The sequence below is a fragment of the Bos indicus genome, chromosome 1 (genome assembly GCF_029378745.1).
Source record: "Bos indicus isolate NIAB-ARS_2022 breed Sahiwal x Tharparkar chromosome 1, NIAB-ARS_B.indTharparkar_mat_pri_1.0, whole genome shotgun sequence".
Lineage (NCBI taxonomy): Eukaryota > Metazoa > Chordata > Mammalia > Artiodactyla > Bovidae > Bos > Bos indicus.
Genome location: NC_091760.1, coordinates 153,149,661 through 153,170,962, shown reverse-complemented (window position 1 = coordinate 153,170,962; position 21,302 = coordinate 153,149,661). Strand labels below are relative to the sequence as shown.

The following is a 21,302-nucleotide window of genomic DNA, read 5'->3' as shown; positions in this document are numbered from 1 at the left end:
CCCAGAAATGTCCTAATTTATTCCTCTTTCCACTCCTTGTGGCCCGTGGCTTAGACTCTTCCAGTGGCCTGCTATTGTTTTCTTTGTCTTTAGTATCACTTCATTTTTAAATCGTCCTTCATGCTATATCCACAGTGAGGCTTCTGACATGCAAATCTGATTATGTCATTTTTTGAACTTAAATTTTTTTAGTAGTCTTCCCCACCTTTCTGCAGTTAAAATGTATATATGTCAATGTGGCATATAAGGCCCTTTTCTGGTTTGGCCCCTGCCTAATTTTTAGCTTTATTTTATGCAACCTTATTGTATATTTTGTGGCTAATTAGGTAGAAAGGGAGCATTCTAGGCAGAGGGAACATGGTATATGGTGGCGCAGCCACATGAAATGATGTGCTATATTGTAACAAGTTACAGTAGTGGTGGGTATCTTCAGTGTTGTGTTTTGTAAAATTTATTTCACTAAATAAAAGCAGGCAAATAACATTGTAATTTAGAGAAGTGACTAGTGGTATAGAAAATTGTTAATCAGGACTGTTGGTTACAAATGGCAAAAATCCCAACTGAAAGTGGCTTAAATGCAAAAGAAAACTGATTAGCCAGACAGTAGGCATGGTCAGACAGAGCTGGTTCCAGGACTTGGCAACAGTGTGGAGTTCCCTCCTCCCTTACCCTTTCAAAGCTCTGTCCTCTTCTCTCCTGTTAGGCAGCTTAGCGTACATTTCATTACAATCCCAAAAGAAAAAGGGTGTTTTCCCTCATATCCTTGGCAGGAAACTAAAATCTTTAGGAAATTCCTGTCTGGCTTTGATTGTATGTTCATCCTTGAATTAAACTAAAGAATAGGTGGTACTCTGACCAGTCCTGGGTCTTTTGTTTATCTTTGGACCAGATGCACTCCCTAAAGCAAGAGACTCTTGTGAAAGAACCTGTCTGCTATGAGGATGGATAGAACTGGAGATGGAGAGCCAAGCGCTGAGAGACCAGTTAGGAGGTGGGTTTTGAGAGGACTGAAGTGGGTCTGAGCTACGTCCCTTTGGGTGAAGAGTTCAGGAAGACTTTGTGTAGAATGCTCAGAACTTGGCAACTAACTGAGAGTGGGAGATCAGGTAAGGGAAGTCTTCGAGGTAATCCTTTCTGTGCTCTGGATCACTGTGTGTACGGCAGTGTCAGTGCCGCTAACTCACCTGGGGAATCTCAGAAAAGAGCCCTTTGAGGGAGTGGGCTAGAGATGATAAGTTGAATTTTGGCACGCTAAGTATGAAATAATACAGAATGGTGACTGCAGCCATGAAATTAAAAGACGCTTGCTTACTCCTTGGAAGGAAAGTTAGATAGCAACCTAGATAGCATATTGAAAAGCAGAGACATTACTTTGCCAACAAAGGTCCATCTAGTCAAGGCTATGGTTTTTCCTGTGGTCATGTATGGATGTGAGAGTTGGACTGTGAAGAAAGCTGAGCGCCGAAGAATTGATGCTTTTGAAGTGTGGTGTTGGAGAAGACTCTTGAGAGTCCCTTGGACTTCAAGGAGATCCAGCCAGTCCATTCTAAAGGAGATTAGCCCTGGGTGTTCTTTGGAAGGACTGATGCTAAAGCTGAAACTCCAATACTTTGACCACGTCATGCGAAGAGTTGACTCATTGGAAAAGATTCTGATGCTGGGAGGGATTGGGGGCAGGAGGAGAAGGGGACGACAGAGGATGAGATGGCTGGATGGTATCACCAACTCGATGGACGTGAGTTTGAGTGAACTCCAGGAGATGGTGATGGACAGGGAGGCCTGGCGTGCTGCAATTCATGGGGTCGCAAAGAGTTGAACACAACTGAGCAACTAAACTGAACTGAATGAAGGTAAAAGGGCCCATCAAGCATTTGGAAGTTGTACTTGGAGATTAGGACTAGAAATAAAGTCTTAGAAGTATCACATAACTGATGACTCATAGAAATAGATGAGATTGTCCAAGAAGAGATTGAAGACCAAGAGGAAGCAAAGTGAGCTGAAAGGAAAGCCAGTATTTAAGTTTAGAGGGTGGAAGGAAAGCCAAATGAAAGGTACTTAAAAGGCTTAAGAAATAGATGAAAATCTTATAAAAGTAGCCAGAAGAGAGTTTAATAAACATTATTGGTGTCCAGTATTGTATAGTAAGTTGAGAAAAATGAAGATTTAACAGCTGATTATCATTGGTGACCTTGGAGCAGTATCACTTGAGTAGTGGTTGAGAATGGAGTCTGCTGAAGTAGGGAAGAACAAGCGAAAGGTCGTAGCTTGTTAAGGAGCCAAAGTTTCCTGTAGGCTAATAAAAAGGAATAGAGACTGCAGTGAGGAATAAACCAAAGTGATATAAGAAAGGATTTGGAGTTGATAAAGGAAAATCTGTTAAGGAGATGGAAATATTTTCAAAAAATGTACTCTTTCCTCCTTTGTGCCTACAGTTTCTTCCTGTCAGATTGCAAAGTCATTGAGATTCAGTACCTGGTGTGTAAGAGGTGTTTAGTGAATTACTACTAAGGGAATAAAAGATGAGAGGGGAAAAAATGGAAAATAGGTATTTTAAGGGTAAACCAGAAGGACATTGAAGGAATCTAACTTTGTTGTCCTCTTCTCTGAGTAGAATGCCAAGAGAGAAAGCTTCCCCAGCTTCCTTACCCTGTGTCTCCGCTGTGAGGAACTAATGTGAGAGCAGATGTGAAGTGCTGGTGCGAGTGGAAGGGAGGAATTCTTGTCATTTCTGGCATCTCAGTTCTAAAAGGGACTTTAGTCAGATGACACTCAGTTCTCACCAACAGAGAAATCCCATTTGCTTGTTAGCTGCTGATTTAACTTCTCTTAGGTGTGTGATGTGTGGGAAGAGCCAGGCCTTGGAGACAGATGGGCCTGGGTAAGAATCCAGTGTTCTCCACTTCTTAGCTGTATGATTTCCAGTTTTAACTTGTCTAGCTCAGTACTCTTGCCTGGAAAATCCCGTGGACGGAGGAGCCTGGTGGGCTGCAGTCCATGGGGTCGCTAAGAGTTGGACACGACTGAGCGACTTCACTTTCACTTTTCACTTCCATGCATTGGAGAAGGAAATGGCAGCCCACCCCAGTGTTCTTGCCTGGAGAATCCCATGGACGGGGGAGCCTGGTGGGCTGCCGTCTCTGGGGTCGCACAGAGTCTGACACGACTGAAGCAACTTAGCAGCAGCAGCAGCAACAGCTCAGAATTCATCTGTGAAAGGGAGTGTTTTTGCAGGCATGTTGTTACAAATTAAGTACAGATTAAGTGCCTAGAAGCATCATAAGGAGGTATTCGGGTGACCTGGGATAGGATTCTGATCCCTGCCCCATGCGAGCATCCAGCCTCTTCCATTTTCAGATAAAATGCTAGATTAAAAGAAAACAGTACAGTCTTATATTGAACCAGATTCTATCTTCCTGCTTGTTTATTCATCGATGCTAGTTCTTATTTCAAGACCTGTGCAGTTTGGTATCTCTTGGCAGTGACAGCGCTTCACACAGTTTAAAGCTGTCATATTCTCCGTGACTCCTTTTCAGATGGAACCCCTCAGCTTCACTGACCCTTAGGACATGGTTCTTAGATCTACGATCTTCCTGGCTGCCCTTTTTGAATGTTTTCTGGTCTTATTACTCTTGGTGCAGTTTGACCTGTGTCTAATAGTTAGACTTTCTTTTCCTAGAGGAGAAAACTAAGTTTAACAGGAAACATTTTTGATATAAAACCTTCATTTTAATTGGTCATAAGTAAAGTATAATTTTACAGCTCTATATTCTAAAGTATACTGTTCTCTTTTCTCAATAGCATTCATAAAATGATCACCTTTAATCTTTCTCAAGATAAATTATTTATAACTGATATTTTCCGCCTTTAAAAATACATCTACAGAACTCTCAAAAAGTATCTCATAAAGGCAAGAAAACTAAACTATTGAAATAAAATGCCAAAATTTAATTTCTTGTATTGTAAATCGCATGCTATTAGTTGCCTACTTACCGACTGTTGCCCACTTCCTTCCCTACAGGCCCCCAGTTTTGTGTGTTTGCCCACCAGTACCCCACATGACTTAGAGAAACCCCTAATTGTGTTAGCTAATCATGGCAGTCGTGTTCTGCCTACTAGTGAGCCAGGCCTGGTCCCATATCAGGGAATATCTTTGTATCTAAAAAAGGAGACAGAGAAGAAAACTCCCCATCCTGCTGGACAACAGTGTATTATTATTTTGTGGCTGTGAAGGGAATTATTCTAAGGTCCATGCTGAGTCTGGCATAAAAGCTGGGAGGAGCCGAGGTGTCCTGTGTGATAACATTGAGGAACCAAGTGAGTCACCCTGGAGCCCCCTTCTTTGACTTCCCTTTGTTTGTGGTGATAAGACTCTATAGTTTAGTTTGGCGTAAGATGCTGTTTTAGTTTAGAATAGCCCTAATATTAAAGAATAAGCATATTTAATAGTCTCTTGTGCAGAAAACTAGACACTTTGTGGAATGCACATTAAGATGTAATAGGCTGCATAATTTTAAGATAACATTGCAACTGTATGGGGGTCACAGTTTCATAAATATTCTTGCATTAATGACTGTTCTAATTGTGAACAAGATAGACAAAAAGCTTCTAGAAATATAATAACTGACAGTACATTTAACTACTAGTTATTCAAGAATGAGCTAGCTAGTCATCAATTCTGACAGGAACCCCTTCTTCTCACTTAAGAAGTTAAAAATTGACTACATCTAAAGGAATTGACACTTAATTCTGAAGTAATACTAAGTTATAAGCATGACTTTTTACAGGTTTATCAAGAGCACGAAAATCTATTTATGAAGAAAAAAAAAAACTCCATGACTGAAACACATTAGAAACGCCCTTTCCTTCTTTCAACAATTGAAGCTGCTTTATACAATTTTAGATAGCACTCTTTACTAAAGGAAACGAAGGAATATGAAAAATGTCGAAAACGATCTGAGTCATCACTTGGATTTTAAAATAGTTACTCTTAGTGTTTTTGTCTCCACCCTTTTATGGTTTAGAAAGATGTGAGTCATCTTTAGCATTTCCCAATGATAGCTACTTTGAAATGGAAGTGGCGTATGCAGCCCCAATTTGTGTGTGAAATGACTAGTGTATACTTCAGCTACTGATTCTCCTGCACTAGTGGGAAATCCCTGAATGGCTCACGTAATTATTGCTTATAAAGGCAAACATTGGGTAACCATAGCAACTTCTTTTTAAACTGGGATTTTTCTTCCTTCAGACTGTAAAGTGCAGTCACTTAACACTGCATTCACCCCAGTGTCACCACATCACAGAAACCAAAATGAATTGCAAATAACTTTTCCTCAGTCTTTTCTTGAAAAGGCGGAAATTCAGACTATTTAATGTAAAAATTTTATACTCTACTTCTTTGAAATATTGGGCCTCAGTTGTCTTTAGGCCCAGTATTTCTGATCCATCTTCTTGACAGAGGATGAGATGATATCACTGACTCAATGGACATGAGTTTGAGCAAACTCTGGGAGATGGTGAAGGACAGGGAAGCCAGGCTTGCTATAGTCCATGGGGTCACAAAGAGTCGGACATGACTAAGCAATGAGTTGTCTTTGAAACAGTTGCTGAAAGATTATTAATTATGCAAATGATGTTAATTATATTTTAGAGGATGTGTTTATCATGAATCTGGTAAACATAAATGGTATGCTAGACATATGCTGCTGCTGCTGAGTCACTTCATTCGTGTCCGACTCTGTGCGACCCCATAGACGGCAGCCCACCAGGCTCCCCCATCCCTGGGATTCTCCAGGCAAGAACACTGGAGTGGGTTGCCATTTCCTTCTCCAATGCAGGAAAGTGAAAAGTGAAAGTGAAGTCACTCAGTCGTGTCCAACCCTCAGCGACCCCATGGACTGCAGCCTTCCAGGCTCCTCTATCTATGGGAGTTTCCAGGCAAGAGTACTGGAGTGGGGTGCCATTGCCTTCTCCAGACATATGCTAGTTAACATAAATTCCAGCCAAATCTTGTACAAATAAGAGATGAAATAGGATATTTTTCCAAATAATATAATGTAAAAAATTTTAATTCAGTCTGGCTTTCAGTCCAGTCTGAATGATAAGACTTCTGCTTAATTTTAAACTACTGGTTGAGGTAATCAAAATTATGAAAGAAATAATCCAAAATTATTATTTTTAAAAAATGCTACTTAAATACAGTCATACTTCTACTTTCTCCCTTGAGTTCAGTTCAGTTGCTCAGTCATGTCCGACTGTTTGCAACCCCATGGACTGCAGCACACCAGGCTTCCCTGTCCATCACCAACTCCTGGAGTTTACTCAAACTCATGTCCATTGAGTAGGGGATGCCATCCAACCATCTCATCCTCTGTCATCCCCTTGTCCTCCTGCCTTCAATCTTTTCCAGCATCAGGGTCTTTTCCAGTGAGTCAGTTCTTCCCATCAGGTGGGCAAAGTATTGGAGTTTCAGCTTTAGCATCAGTCCTTCTAATAAATATTCAGGACTCATATCCTTTAGGATTGACTGGTTTGATGTCCTTGCAGTCCATGGGACTCTCAAGAGTCTTCTCCAACATCACAGTTCAATAGCATCAGTTCTTTGGCACTCAGCATTTTTATGGTCCAACTCTCACATCCATAAGTGACTACTGGAAAAACCATAGCCTTGACTAGACGGACCTTTGTTGTCAAAGTAATGTCTCTGCCTTTGAATATGCTGTCTAGGTTGGTCATAACTTTCCTTCCAAGGAGTAAGCATCTTTTAATTTCATGGCTGCAGTCACCATCTGCAGTGATTTTGGAGCCCCCAAAAATAGTCTGTCACTGTTTCCTTTACTTCCCCATCTATTTGCCATGAAGTGATGGGACTGGATGCCATGATCTTAGTTTTCTGAATGTTGAGTTTTAAACCAACTTTTTCACTCTTCTCTTTCACTTTCATCAAGAAGCTCTTTAGTTCTTCTTTGCTTTCTGCCATAACAGTGGTGTCATCTGCGTATCTGAAGTTATTGATATTTCTCCCGGCAATCTTGATTCCAGCGTGTGCTTCATCCATTTCGCATGATGTACTCTGCATATAAGTTAAAATAAACAGGGTGACAATATACAGCCTTGACTGACTCCTTTCCCGATTTGGAACCAGTCTGTTGTTCCATGTTCAGTTCTAACTGTTGCTTCTTGACCTGCATACGGATTTCTCAGGAGGCAGGTCAGGTGGTCTGGTATCTCTCAAAGAATTTCCCAGTGTTGTGGTGATCCACTCAAAAGCTTTGGCATAGTCAATAAAGCAGAAGTAGATGTTTTTCTGAAATTCTCTTGCTTTTTGGATGATCCAACAGATGCTAGCAATTTGGTCTCTGGTTCCTCTGCTTTTCTAAATCCAGTTTGAACATTTGGAAGTTCATGGTTCACGTACTGTTGAAGCCTGGCTTGGAGAATTTTGAGCATTAGTTTGCTAGTGTGTGACATGAGTGCAATTGTGCGGTAATTTGAGCATTCTTTGGAATTGGAATGAAAACTGACCTTTTCCAGTCCTGTGGCCACTGTTGAGTTTTCCAAATTTGCTGGTATATCAAATGCAGCACTTTCACAGCATCATCTTTTAGGATTTGAAATAGCTCAACTGGAATTCCATCACCTCCACTAGCTTTGTTCGTAATGATGCTTCCTAAGGCCCACTTGATTTTGCATTCCAGGATGTCCAGCTCTAGATGAGTGATCATGCCATTGTGATTATCTTGGTCGTGAAGATCTTTGTTGTACAGTTCTTCTGTGTATTCTTGCCACCTCTTCTTAATATCTTCTGCTTCTGTTAGGTCCATACCATTTCTTTCCTTTGTTGTGCCCATCTTTGCATGAAATACTCCCTTGGTAGCTCTAATTTTCTTGATGAGATCTCTAGTCTTTCCCATTCTATTATTTTCCTCTATTTCTTTGCATTGAACACTGAAGAAGCCTTTCTTATTTCTCCTTGCTCTTCTTTGGACCCTGCATTCAGATGGATGTATCTTTCCTTTTCTCCTTTGCCTTTTGCTTCTCTTCTTTTCTCAGCTATTTGTAAGGCCTCCTCAGACAACTATTTTGCCTTTTTTTTCCATGGGGATGGTCTTGATCCCTGCCTCCTGTACAATGTCACAAAGCTCCGTACATAGTTCTTCAGGCACTCTGTTTATCAGATCTAATCCCTTGAATCTATTTGGCACTTCCACTGAATAATCATAAGGGATTTGATTTAGGTAATACCTGAATGGTCTAGTGTTTTACCCTACTTTTTTCAATTTAAGTCTAAATTTGGCAATAAGAAGTTCATGATAAGCCACAGTGAGCTCTTGGTCATGTTTTTGCTGACTCTGTAGAGCTTCTCCATTTTCAGCTGCAAAGAATGTAATCATCTGGTTTTGGTATTGACCATCTGGTGATATCCATGTGTAGAGTCGTCTCTTGTGTTTACTATGACGAGTGCGTTCTCTTGGCAATATTCTGTTAGCCTTTTATCTGCTTCATTTTGTACTCCAAGGCCAAACTTGCCTGTTATTCCAGGTATCTCTTGACTTTCTACTTTTGCATTCCAGTCCCCTATGATGAAAAGGACTTTTTTTTGAGTGTTAGTTCTAGAAGATCTTGTAGGTCTTCATAGAACTGCTCAGCTTCTTCAGCATTAGTGATTGGGGCATAGACTTGGATTACTGTGATGTTGAATGGTTTGCCTTGGAAACGAACAGAGACCATTCTGCTATTTTTGAAATTGAATCCAAGTACTGCATTTCGAACTCCTTTGTTGCATATGAGGGCTGCTGTATTTCTTCTAAGGGATTCTTGCCCACAGTAGTAGATGTAATGGTCATCTGAATGAAATTTGCCCATTCTGATCCATGTTAGTTCACTGATTCCTAAAATGTCAGTGTTCACTCTGGCCATCTCCTATTTGACCAATTCCAATTTACCTAACGTTCCACGGGCCTAACTTTCATGGACTTAACATTCCTGGTTCCTATGCAATATTTGTCTTTCGAACTTTAGTTCCATCACCAGTCACATCCACAGTTGGGCGTTGTTTTCACTTTGGTTCAACCTCCTCATTCTTTCTGAGCACTTTCTCCGCTCTCTGCAGTAGCATATTGGGCACCTACCAACCTGGGGAGTTCATGTTTCAGTGTCATATCCTTTTGTGTTTTCATACTCTTCGTGGGATTCTCAAGGCAAAAATATTGAAGTGACTTGCCATTCTCTTCTCCAGTGGACAACGTTTTGCCAGAACAAAGGTACCCAAAGAAATACTGTGCTGACCGGTGACTAGCCAGTTTTTGTTAAGTTATCTTATGAACTCTATGTGGAATACTAATATATGTGAAGAGGCCTCTGAATAAAGAAAACGGCACCTATAAAGTTCATGTAGTTTGTTTCATAAGAAAGTATGTTATTGTCTTCAAGCCAAGATTTGTACCATGATAAAATTAGATGTTTTTATGTTTTGAGATAAGAGACAAAGAAAAAAGAAAGAACTGGTGAGCTATTCAAATTAAGACAGAAATATTTAGGAAATATCAGCTAAGGCAGTTATCTCCTGAGGTGTTTATTTTACTGTAGAACAGTGCATATTAGCATCAGTGACTCTGAGCTGCCATAAAAATCTAAACTATGATCTTTGTCTTTAGACAGTCATGTAGATAGCATATTGAAGTTGGTTCTTATAGATTGAAGTCAGTGTTGTACAACCTGATTGTCACCAGCCAAATGGCTGGTCAGTGTAACTGAGGAACTAAATTCTTAATTGTGTTTAATTGTCTTAGTTATTGGAAAACTTTTAAGTATGCTTGGAACAACTTGAGCACATATATTGTAAACTTACGCGATCTGAATAGAGAGTAGTTATTTCCAATGACAATTTGCTGTTTTCATTGAGGTAGGCTTTAACTCTAAACTCTACAGGAAATTTTAAAGACAGTTTTAATAGTAAGGTATCTGATAACTATATTGACTACAAGTTAATGCAGTGTTTTGGATATTCGATAACACAATATTATAATTAATTTTACGTGCCTCACCATTTTAGGATGTGTTTGCTTGAAAATTTTAATTTACGTATGTGGCTCACTTTATATTTCTAGTAGATGGCACTTACCTACATGTTGGGTAGCTGACTGCTGTTCTTGCATTATAAATAGTTTTAGCCTGAAATAGTTTTAGTGTTTCAACATGTTTTTCTCTGAAATATGATGAAGAATGAGTTTTGATATTAAATGTTCTAGCTAGAAGACTGTTGGTTTCTTTGAGAAGGCACCTTTCTGGTAAATTAAAGGAGGAAAAATTATCAACACTGAAATTTATTTAGGTTGGTAAAAAAGTAATTGCCATTTCAGACTGTGAATTTAAATGATCATCAGTTCAGTTCAGTTCAGTCGCTCAGTCGTGTCCGACTCTTTGCGACCCCATGAATCACAGCACACCAGGCCTCCCTGTCCATCACCAACTCCCGGAGTTCACTCAGACTCACGTCCAACGAGTCAGTGATGCCATCCAGCCATCTCATCCTCTGTCGTCCCCTTCTCCTCCTGCCCCCAGTCCCTCCCAGCATCAGGGTCTTTTCCAGTGAGTCAAGTCTTCGCATGAGGTGGCCAAAGTACTGGAGTTTCAGCTTTAGCATCATTCCTTCCAAAGAAATCCCAGGGCTGATCTCCTTCAGAATGGACTGGTTGCATCTCCTTGCAGTCCAAGGGACTCTCAAGAGTCTTCTCCAACACCACAGTACAAAAGCATCAATTCTTCAGCACTCAGCCTTCTTCACAGTCCAACTCTTACATCCATACATGACCACAGGAAAAACCATAGCCTTGACTAGACGAACCTTTGTTAGCAAAGTAATGTTTCTGCTTTTGAATATGCTGTCTAGGTTGGTTATAACTTTCCTTCCAAGGAGTAAGTGTCTTTTAATTCCATGGCTGCAGTCACCATCTGCAGTGATTTTGGAGCCCAAAAAAAGAAAGTCTGACACTGTTTCCACTGTTTCCCCATCTATTTGCCATGAAGTGATGGGACTGGATGCCATGATCTTAGTTTTCTGAATGTTGAGCTTTAAGCCAACTTTTTCACTCTCCACTTTCATTTTCATCAAGAGGCTTTTTAGTTCCTCTTCTCTTTCTGCCATAAGGGTGGTCATATCTGCATATCTGAGGTTATTGATATTTCTCCCGGCAATCTTGATTCCAGCTTGTGTTTCTTCCAGTCCAGCGTTTCTCATGATGTACTCTGCATAGAAGTTAAATAAGCAGGGTGACAATATACAGCCTTGACGTACTCCTTTTCCTATTTGGAACCAGTCTGTTGTTCCATGTCCAGTTCTAACTGTTGCTTCCTGACCTGCATACAAATTTCTCAAGAGGCAGATCAGGTGGTCTGGTATTCCCATCTCTTTCAGAATTTTCCACAGTTATTGTGATCCACACAGTCAAAGGCTTTGGCATAGTCAATAAAGCAGAAATAGATGTTTTTCTGGAACATACCTAGGCTCAAATTCATCTTTATTAATCAAAATAAGAAGCACTACAATCAACACATTTTTGTCAATGATTTTTTTTTCCTTTAGCATAAAAATCGGTGCCTCATGATTCAGCGAACTCTTGGAAAGAATTATATGTTTCCTGCTGGCTGTGGAAGCATTTTCCCTGCAAAAAGTTGTTGAGATGCCGGAAGAAGTGGTAGTTAGTTGGTGAGAAGTCAGGTGAATATGGCAGACGAGGCAAACTTCGTAGCCCAATTCGTTCAACTTCTGAAGTATTGGTATGCGACATGCATCCATCTGGCCATTGTTGTGAAGAATTGAGCTGTTTCTGTTGACCAGTGCGGGCTGCAGCTGTTGTAGTTTTTGATGCATCTCATTAATTTGCTGAGCATGCTTTTCAGATGTCATGGTTTTGCTGGGATTCAGAAAGCTGTAGTGGATCAGACGGGCAGCAGACCACCAAACAGTGACTGTGACCTCTTTTTGGGGCAAATTTGTCTTTGTACTGAGCTGGTCATGACCGGTTGTCATATAAAATGTACTTCTGGTCGCATATCACAATCTGATCAAGAAATGGTTCACTGTTATGTAGAATAAGAGGAGATGATATTTCAAAACGATTTTTCTGCCCGAGGCACGAATCCCATGAGGAGCCTGGTGGGCTAGTGTCCTTTGGATTTCAATGAGTCGGACACAACTGAAGTGACTTAGCACACAGCACGTGAGGCATTCACTTTGAGCTTTTTCACCTTTCCAGTTTGCTTCAAATGTCGAACAACCGTAGAATGATCAGCGTTGAGGCTCTTCAGCAGCTTCTCCTGTAGTTACAAGAGGATCAGCTTTGATGATCCTCTCTGTTGGTTGTTGTCAGCTTCTGATGGCCTGCCCCTGCACTCCTCATCTTCAAGGCTCTCGTCTCCTTTGCAAAGCTTCTTGAACCACTGCCGCACCATACATCTGTTAGCAGTTCCTGGCAGATGAATTGTTGTGAGTTGTCTCTGCTGCTTTACAACCCATTTTGAACTCCAGTAAGAAAATTGCTCAAATTTACTTTTTGTGTAACATTATTTCCCTAGTCTAAAATAAATATAAAATAAATAGCAAGTAATAAGTCATGAGCAAAAAAACATAAAGTGAGAAATGTGCATTAAAATGACATATAACATAACCACATTTATTTATTTAAGAATGTATTCTGGTATCAAATGGCAAAGTTCAGCAGTGCAAAGCCAGTCACTTTTGCGCCAACCTAATACATAGCTTTATGAAGGACAGCAGTTTTTTTAAGAAAGTGGGCAGTTAGAATGTATCTTTATATACCAATTACAGTTCATAAGTTTATATACTGTACTCCTTACCAGTGACTGCATTAGTGACAGGTATAGTCTATACCTCTTACTTAAGTCTTCTATATATATTGCTTTTTACTATCTTGCGTTCTTACCTTGTACATGTTAATTTTTTTCATGTATGATGTAGTACCTCATTTAGGCCGCAGGAGGTCTTTTTTCCTCCAACTTTATTTATGTATAATTGACAAGTAAAGACTGTGTTTGTTTAAGGTTTATGACATGACAATAAAATATACATTATGAAATGGTTACTACAGTCAAGCTGAACATGTTAACTAGCAAGTCTCATTTCATATAGTTATCTGTTTTTTTGCTTTTGTGATAACACAAGATCTACTCTCAGCAAATTCAAAGCTTTCATACAGTAGTTAATTATCATCACCGTGCTGTATGTTCAGTTCAGTTTAGTCGCTCAGTCGTGTCCGACTCTTTGCAACCCCATGAATCGCAGCACGCCAGGCCTCCCTGTCCATCACCAACTCCCGGAGTTCACTCAAACTCACATCCATCAAGTCGGTGATGCCATCCAGCCATCTCATCCTCTGCCGTCCCCTTCTCCTCCTGTCCCTAATCCCTCCCAGCATCAAAGTCTTTTCCCATGAGTCAAGTCTTCGCATGAGGTGACCAAAGTACTGGAGTTTCAGCTTTAGCATCATTCCTTCCAAAAGAAATCCCAGGGCTGATCTCCTTCAGAATGGACTGGTTGCATCTCCTTGCAGTCCAAGGGACTCTCAAGAGTCTTCTCCAACACCACAGTTCAAAAGCATCAATTCTTCAGTGCTCAGCTTTCTTCACAGTCCAACTCTCACATCCATACATGACTACAGGAAAAACCATAGCCTTGACTAGACGGACCTTTGTTAGCAAAGTAATGTCTCTGCTTTTGAATATGCTACCTAGGTTGGTCATAACTTTCCTTCCAAGGAGTAAGCTGTATGTTAGATCCCCAGAATTTATTTACCTTATAACTGAAGGTTTGTACCTTTAGATTACCAACATCATTTCCTCCATTCTACCCTCCGCTTCTATGAGTTCAGCTTTTTAAGATTTCACGTATAAATGGAATCACAGTATTTTTCTGTGTCTGGCTTATTTCACTCATCGTAATATCCTTCCGATTCATCCATGTTGTTGGAAATGGCACAGTTTCCTTCATTTTTACAGCTGAATACTATTCCATTGCATGCACATATACTGTATTTTATTGATCCATTCATCTGTCAGTAGACACTTAGACTGTTTCCATTTCTTGGCTTTGTGAATAACGGTGCAATGAGCACAGGAGTATGATACACTCTGCATTGTATCTGCATTGGTAGAGATAACTCTTTGAGATACTGGCTTAATTTCCCTTGAATGTGTACGTAGAAGTGAGATCATGGGATCTTGTGGTAGTTTTATATTTAATTTTTTCAGGAACCTCCCTCTGGTTTTCATACTAGCTGTTCCAGTCTACATTCCCACCAACAGTGTACAAAGGGTTTCCTTTTCCCCGTGTTCTCACCAGCACTTGTCTCATCTTTATGGTACTAGCTGTCCTAACAGGTGTGAAATGAAATCTCATTTTGGTTTTGCTTTGAATAACCCTAGTTATTAATGATGTTGAACATCTTATGTTGTGTACATGAGAACATCATGTACCCATTGGTCATTTATATGTTTTCTTTAGAAAAATATGTACTTTAAAAAAGAAAGAGAAAAATACCTACATGGGTCTTTTGTCCATTTTAAAAATCAGGTTATTTGGTTTTTGTTTTTTTGTGGGGTTTTGTTTGTTTGTTTGTTTTGCTGTTGAGTTGCATGAGTTCCTTGTATATCTTGCATGTTAACCCCTTAACAGATACATGGACTGCAAATATTTCCTCCCATTACATAGGTTGTCTTTTCAATTTGTTGGTGGTCTCCTTTGCTGTCTCGAAGCGTCTTAGTTTGGTGCAGTCCCACTTGTTTATATTTGCTTTTGTTGTCTGTGTTTTGGGTATCGTATCCAAAAAATCACTAGGTTGTTTGAGGTCTTTGAAGGTGATGATGATATATGACATTTTGTGATCCTTTGGTGTGGTATAGAGAGTGGGGTGGAAATATTAATATTTAGGTATTTGTTGAATTATTTGGTATTGTTATTTCAGTGAATGCTTTAGGAATAAAGTATTCTTGCCAAAAGGTTTTTAGATTATTTCAATGTACTGGACTTTGAGAAGGATTGAACCAAATCTTAGCATTCTTTAGGAATGTTTTTATACCCACCTAGAATTAGGCTGAGTGACTTCACTTTCACTTTTCACTCTCATGCTTTGGAGAAGGAAATGGCAACCCACTCCAGTGTTCTTGCCTGGAGAATCCCAGGGACAGAAGAGCCTGGTAGGCTACCATCTCTGGGGTTGCACAGAGTCGGACACGACTGAAGCGACTTAGCAGCAGCAGCAGCAGAATTAGGCTGCTTTGGGATTGCTAACACTTCATTTTCAAATCATGAAAGTGTATACTAAGAGACTTTGGATTAATATTTGAAACCAACTGAGAGCTTGAAGGAACTATAGATAAGATAAAACAAATCATAGTCCCCATTTTATAAATTCAGAAACTGAAGAAGACCTAAACTGCTTGACCTCTAGCAAGCTCTAGTCTCCCAAGTCAGAAACCACCTGATTCCTCCCTCCTTCATCCAGTTTGTTAGCATGGCCAGTAAGTCCCACTTCTAAAATGTATCTATCTGTCTCTCCATTTACATGCCCAGCACCCTAGATCAGATCACTCATCTTCTGGATCACTGCAGGGGTCTCCTAACTGGGTTTTGGCTTCCTTTCTTCTACTCCAGTCCTCTCTACACTGAAGCCACTTAATCTTTTTAAAGCAAACTATGATGATCTTTTTAAAGCAAACCTTGCTGTAAAAGTTTTAATAACTTTTCAGTCACTTAATCAAAACCACAAACTTTAGTTGTAAAGTTTGATAAAGAGTCCACCTGCTAAGTTTGATAAAGACCCCACATGCCTCTGAGCCACTCGGCCTGTGTGCCACAGCTGTTAAGCCTGCGCCCTGGAACCTGGGAGCCACACCTGCTGAGCCTTTGTGCCTCAGCTCCTGAAGCCCGAGCTCCCTGGAGCCCATACTCTGCAACAGGAGGAGGCACTGCAGTGAGAAGCCCACACACCACTAGAGAGTAGCCCCCCTCACTGCAACTGGAGAAAAGCCTGAGCAAATAAATAAAATTATTTTTTAAAAAACAAAGACTTTATAACTTGGTTTACCAAGCCCTGGGTAAGCTGAGTTTGCTGTTTCTCCAGCTGCGTCTCCCCTTGTCCCTCATGATTGCTCCTCCAACCACATGGGCCTTCCTTTAGATCCTTCCCTTCCAGAATTGCTTTCCTTCTACAGTTGGTCACAGTTTCTAGTTTTGTAATATTTATTTGTGGGTAAGCTTCATTAGAACACAGATTGACTTTTTATTCATAATTTTGTTTTCTTGACCTGGAAGAAAGCCCAGCACATAGTAGATGAGGAATAAATACAGATGGAGAGTCTCTGACTGACTGGATGTTATTGAGCCCCCATTTACAATATATAAATTGTATATACAATTGTATATTCAGTATATAAATTGTAAAACAGTACCCACGGATGGTGGTGGAGGATTCAGCAAGAATATGTGTAATAAGCATTTGTTTCATTTTCCCTCTGTTGATTTTCCTTTGCTTATACAGCGTAATATAGTGGGTTGTTCTTCAAGCTGTTTTCTGGTCACTTATTGTTTCTGTTAAATTTTTTGCGGCTTGTGTTTATAAGTTATTGTGTGTAAGTGATTGTTTCTGTTAAATTTGTTATGGCTAATGTTTATAGTGCATTTCATTTATTGAAAATATAAGTGGCTATAACGTGTACTGGAGTATGAATGGTAGAAGAGCAGGGCTGGACAGGTATAATTGGTGATTAAAGAAAGAATAAGAATCTCATTTGGAGTTAGGTTCAGCTCCATGTGAAAAGAGACTGAGAATCACAGTGACTTAAAACAAGGCAGAACTATTTTTCTCTAACATAAAAGTCAGGAAGTAAGCGGACTTCCCTGGTGGCTCAGACAGTAAAGAATCTGTCTGCAGTGCAGAGCACCCAGGTTTGATCCCGGACCAGGAAGATTCCCTGGAGAAGAATTAGATATCCACTCCAGTATTCTTGCCTGGAGAATTCCATGGAAAGAGGAGCCTGGTGGACTACAGTCCATGGGGTTGCTAAGAGTGGGATATGACTGAGCGACTAACACTTCCACTTTTCAGAAAGTAGGCAGTCCAGGACTTTTATGGCAGTTCTGTCCCACGGAGTCCTCAGGAACCCAGATCCCATTCAGCTTGCTTTTCCACTACGCTAGACTCTGGTCCTTATTTGGTTTAAGATGGTGGCCAATCTTTCATGTTCCAGGAAGCAGGATGGATATGTCATTTGTTCTTCTAGAAAGTTTTCTGGAAGCCACATGACACCTCTACTTAAAATACTTGTTAGAAGTTTGTCTTGTGGCTCCTCACTAAAGGGAAACTGGGAGGTATTGTCTTTGTCGTGTGAGTATACTTAACTGAAAACTTGTATGTTCTAGTTGAATGGAAAATGGCAAAAACGGGTGCAAAATGTGTTCTTTGCAAAGAATGCATTGGAAAAGACCCTGATTCTGGGAAGGATTGAAGGTAGGAGAAGGGAACAAGAGAAGATAAAATGGTTGGATGGCATCACCGACTTGATGGATATGAGCTTGAGCAAGCTCCAGGAGTTGGTGATAGACAGGGAAGTCTGGTGGGCTGCAGTCCATGGGGTTGCAAAGAGTTGGACACGACTGAGCAACGGAACTGAATTTGTTAGCACTGTGAAGTATATAGTAATATTAAAGATGAAAGAGTTAATAGTTCATTATTTATCATTATACAGTACTGGTAGGTTGAAACCACTTGAGGTCTTCAGATAACATTGGCTATTTTAGAAGTATGATTGGGTAAACATTTAGAAAATTGGTTCAGTTCAGTTCAGTCGCTCAGTCATGTCCAACTCTTTGCGACCCCATGAACTGCAACATGCTGGGCATCCCTGTCCATCACCCAACTCCCGGAGTTCACCCAAACTCATGTCCATCAAGTCGATGATGCCATCCAGCCATCTCATCCTCTGTTGTCCCCTTCTCCTCCTGCGCCCAATCCCTCCCAGCATCAGGATCTTTTCAAATGAGTCAGCTCTTTGCATCAGATGGCCAAAATATTGGAGTTTCAGCTTCAACATCAGTCCTTCCAGTGGACACCCAGGACTGATCTCCTTTAGGGTGGACTGGTTGGATCTCCTTGCAGTCCAAGGGACTCTCAAGAGTCTTCTCCAGCACCACAGTTCCAAAGCATCAATTCTTCGGCTCTCAGCTTTCTTCACAGTCCCAACTCTCACATCCACACATGACCACTGGAAAAACCATAGCCTTGACTAGACGGACCTTTGTTGACAAAGTAATGTCTCTGCTTTTTAATATGCTGTCTAGGTTGGTCATAACTTTCCTTCCAAGGAGCAAGCATCTTTTTATTTCATAGTTTCCCCACTGTTTCCCCATCTATTTGCCATGAAGTGATGGGACTGGATGCCATGATCTTAGTTTTCTGAATGTTGAGCTTTAAGCCAGCTTTTCACTCTCCTCTTTCACTTTCATCAAGAAGCTTTTTAGTTCTTCACTTTCTGCCATAAGGGTGGTCATATCTGCATATCTGAGGTTATTGATATTTCTCCCGGCAATCTTGATTCCAGCTTGTGCTTCATCCAGCCCAGTGTTTCTCATGATGTACTCTGCATAGAAGTTAAATAAGCAGGGTGACAATATACAGCCTTGACGTACTCCTTTCCCTATTTGGAACTAGTCTGTTGTTCCATGTCCAGTTCTAACTGTTGCTTCCTGACCTGCATATAGGTTTCTCAAGAGGCAGGTCCCATCTCTTTCAGAGTTTTCTGCAGGTTATTGTGATCCACACAGTCAAAGGCTTTGGCATAGTCAAGAAAGCAGAAATAGATGTTTTTGTGGAACTCTCTTGCTTTTTCGATGATCTAGTGGATGTTGGCAATTTGATCTCTGGTTCCTCTGCCTTTTCTAAAACCAGCTTGAACATCTGGAAGTTCCCGGTTCATGTTTTGCTGAAGCCTGACTTGGAGAATTTTGAGCATTACTTTACTAGTGTGTGAGATGAGCGCAATTGTGCAGTAGTTTGAGCATTCTTTGGCATTTTGTTTCTTTGGGATTGGAATGAAAACTGACCTTTTCCTAGCTGAGAAATACATTACAGATGGAGAATTAAATCTGATCTCTTTCAAGGATTTTGAATTCATCATTTAAAAAATATATAGTGCCAGTTTTGCAGTGGCTCTGCTAATCACATGGAAATCTGACCAGTAGCCTAGAGAGCAACTGTTTCTTTATTCTTTGCACCTCACCCCCGCCCCCGACCCTGCTTCCTCGTACCCTGCTTGCTTTTAAATCTGTTCACAGACTTTTTCCAAAGTATATGGACTAGGGAGGCATATAACTCAAGAGGATTGTTCAGGATCCTTGAACTGTGAAAACTGTTTCTGAAACATAATTTGAACCCACCATTTTTTACCACAAGCTTTTATTTTTTAATACTCAGACTAATTTGGTGCGGAGTAATCATTTGGCATACCCTCGATAAAATATTTTATTCTGTAATAATCAATCTGGAGTTTATAAATTTTTAAGAGATAAGATGAGCTTTGGGTTGACTGTTCAGAAAGGAAAAATCATTTGTATCAAGAAAAGAAATTCTGTTGTAACAATATGGGGAACCTAAAAATAATCTTCCAGGATGTTAAACTTTTTATCAGTAAAATGAGAATTTTGAGCCAGCTTTTCCATGAATTAACTCTGTGTGAAAAGTAGGGAGTAAGCTTTTGAGAGGATACATTTTAATCTAAAGAATGGAAGGATTATGAAGTTGTCATTGAAATTGTTGGCCTATTAAAAAGTTAATCTGATATGGCCTAAAAATTAAATGCCTCACGAAAAAAAAACAAAAACAAAAACATTTTCTTGCATTGTTCAACTGAAAACGGCAAAAACCCCATTGTTGAATTAAATCTGCAGTTATTGTCCATTTTTCCTCCTAGCCATTTTCTCCATTCCTGATTTCTTCAGTGGCTTCCCTTGATGGCTCAGCGATAGACTCCTCATGCCAGTGCAGCAGACCTGGGCGCCATCCCTGGGTCAGGAAGATGCCCAGGAAGAGGAAAGAACAACTCTCTCCAGTGTTCTTGTCCAGGATGGACAGAGGAGCCTAGTTGGGCTACAGTCCACAGGGTCGCTAAATGTCGGGACAGGACTTAGGAACTAAGCCACAGCAGTGTTTTCAGTACTCACTTACCCATGTCCTTTAAGATGTGAATGCCTTGAAATGAGGGGGCCTCTCATATTCAGTAGGAAATGTAAAACAGTGCTGTATGGCACTGTTAACATACAATGTTTCAGTAGTTTTTTTTATAAGTTAATGTATTATGGGCCAATACTTTTTATTCTTGCTCTTTCCCTAGGCTGTGAAATACAATGAATGTGGAGGAATACAAACACCTCTTGCCTAAGTTTATTGCTCTCTTCCCCAGTAACACTTGGTAAGCACTAGTCTGGTTACAGGAGTGTAAAGTTTCTAGCAGGCTCTCTAGAGGCCTGAAAAGGGTGGGGACTTAGTAACAGGATGGAATCTCCAGACCCCCAAACGGAATCACTTCCCCAGTAGGGGCAGGTTGTCAGTATCCAGGGTTTCACAAGGAAGATCTTTTAACTATCCTAAGTATCTGTAATAATACTATTATCTTTATTTTAAACTTTACTCTTAATAACACCACAAAGTAGATTCTGTCAGCTCTTTAGTAGATACTGAAATGATTCACGGAAATGTTAAGTAACTTGCTCAAGGTCACACAGTTATGTTTCCTAGTAGGAAGCCGGATTAGATTAGTTTGGTTACAGAGCCTGTCTTCTCAATCAGTGTTCTGTTACAGTGTGTCTCCAAGGTGAACATCTCTGGAGATTATTATTCTCAGAAGTCTAAGTCTTAGACTCAAGGACTAAAGCAGCTTGCTCAAAGACACAGCTTTGTCTTGGGATCTGAACTCCAGGCAGGCTGACTGCCGAGCCGGTAGTTTGAACCGTCATCAGTATCATTGTTCTATATGCTGTCAGCTTACACGTTTAAGTTGCTCTCCCCCTAGAGGCACGGGATTCATTGTGCTGCACTTTAATACCCCCATGTTTACTGGTTGAAATACATGAATCCTGCCCCCACTGTCTTTTATATTTTTTCCACTCTATTCCTGAGTCTTGTGACATAATAGAATTTATTTCAGTGAAATTATTTACAGATGGAGATATTGGAGGAAACAATATGTATGTAGCATAGCCCCTACCTTCAAGGAGCTTGCTTTCTGTTTGGGAA

At 40.3% G+C, this 21,302-nt stretch overlaps 1 protein-coding gene across 2 annotated transcripts in view; it reads left to right on the top strand.

Annotated features, from left to right (window-relative positions):
• ANKRD28 (ankyrin repeat domain 28) overlaps positions 1-21,302 on the top strand; it is a 225,751-nt gene that overhangs the window by 65,666 nt on the left and 138,783 nt on the right. The window contains exon 1 of one of the 2 annotated variants that reach the window (XM_019964561.2): positions 19,318-20,478. The exons of the other annotated variant lie outside the window; for it this stretch is intronic. The gene's annotated coding sequence lies outside the window, so the exon portion shown is untranslated. Of the gene's footprint in view, positions 1-19,317; positions 20,479-21,302 lie in introns of those variants that run through there. 2 annotated transcript variants of the gene reach the window in all.